Raw genomic sequence first — 1,503 nt, 5'->3', positions numbered from 1 at the left:
GGGGGTTGGGCAGGGAGTGTTCACAAGAAAAGACAAAATGATAAACAAGAGCAGTTAAGGTTTAAGGTGGCCAGAGAATATGACAGCATGTACAATTAAATGTGAACAAACATAGTCACTAATATTTTTAGTCCTCACTTTATGGTACTCAGTGGTCTAAGTTCTTTACATGTATTAATTTACTTCTCAAAATAACTCAGTGGTTTTTAGCTCCCATCTTCCAGATAAGGAAACCGAGGCAGAGATGAGGTAAATAGCTCACCCACAGTTACATATAATAAGTGCCAAAGCTGGGACCCAAAAGCAGGCATTGTAGCTCTTCTGCCCATACTTCAACTCTGGGCAACACTAGATCCCAGTACATACACACACACACACCCCACAACAGTTGTGCACAAAAACATTAATCATGTCTTACCAAGGTCCTGAAACTGTCCCAAAGTAAGCCCTGATGCTGTCCCTAAGTGAGGCCCTGTGGATGTCCCTAACAGAAGCCCTGAGAATGTCTTTTAAAAAGACCCTAAGGCTGATCCTACAGAGGCCCTTATACTACTCCTATGTCATGCCTTGACACTGTCCCTCATTCAGGCCCTAAGTTTAGGCCTCACTTAGGCCCTGTTGCCGTACCTTAGCTAGGCTCTGACACTATCACTACATCCAGCCCTGACACTGGTCCTGATTAAGGCCCTGACACTGGTCCTAACTAAGGCCCTGATGCTCTCAATAACTAAGGCCATCACGCTATCCCTAGCTCATTTCCTGACACTATACGTGGCCTGGAACCTGACTCTGTCCCGAGCTAATTTCCTGCCTCTTGTCCTCACTGAAGCCCTAATGCTCTCCCTAACCAAGGCCCAGACTAGTCCTAACTAAGGCCCTGACACTGTGTCTATCTCTTGGAAATAAAATTTTACAAGTTATTTTTTCTTTTTAGTTATCTGTATCTGCTACCTTTTTTTAAACAGTCTGCGCATCACAGGAAGAGTAGTGAACAGTATGAAGGCTATAGAGCTCCAGAACATTGAATCAAAAAGGCACCTTAGAAATCTTAAAATCTAAGACTAAAGATGAAACAACTAAGACCAAATGAGGTGAGATGACCCAGCTAATTTATCCATCCGGTGCCTTCTCTCTGCCAGACTGTTCAGGCACTGAGAAAGTACGGTAAACAAGAAAAATCAAAACAACAAAAACCACATGCCTCCTCTCCTGGAGCTCTCATCCTAAGGGGGGAGACTGACAGTAACAACTAAAAAAAAACATAGTGGCAGGTAGAGATGAATCACTGAAAGTAAAGCATGATAAGGGGATGAAGGGTGTCAAGGGTGGCCTCTTTAGGCAGGGTGGTGAGAGAGGTCTCTCTGAGGAGGCTATCGCCCAAGATAAGCCTTCCGAAGAGCCCACGAAAGGACAACCCAGGTGGAGTCAGCAATATGGGGAGCTTCCTGGCTGAGACATGCCCATGGGTAAGCAAGGGCCCAGTATGGCTGGAGCCCAGTGAAC

The sequence above is a fragment of the Lipotes vexillifer genome, unplaced genomic scaffold, assembly GCF_000442215.2.
Source record: "Lipotes vexillifer unplaced genomic scaffold, Lipotes_vexillifer_v1.1 scaffold916, whole genome shotgun sequence".
NCBI lineage: Eukaryota > Metazoa > Chordata > Mammalia > Artiodactyla > Lipotidae > Lipotes > Lipotes vexillifer.
Note: the sequence above shows the minus strand (reverse complement) of the source record.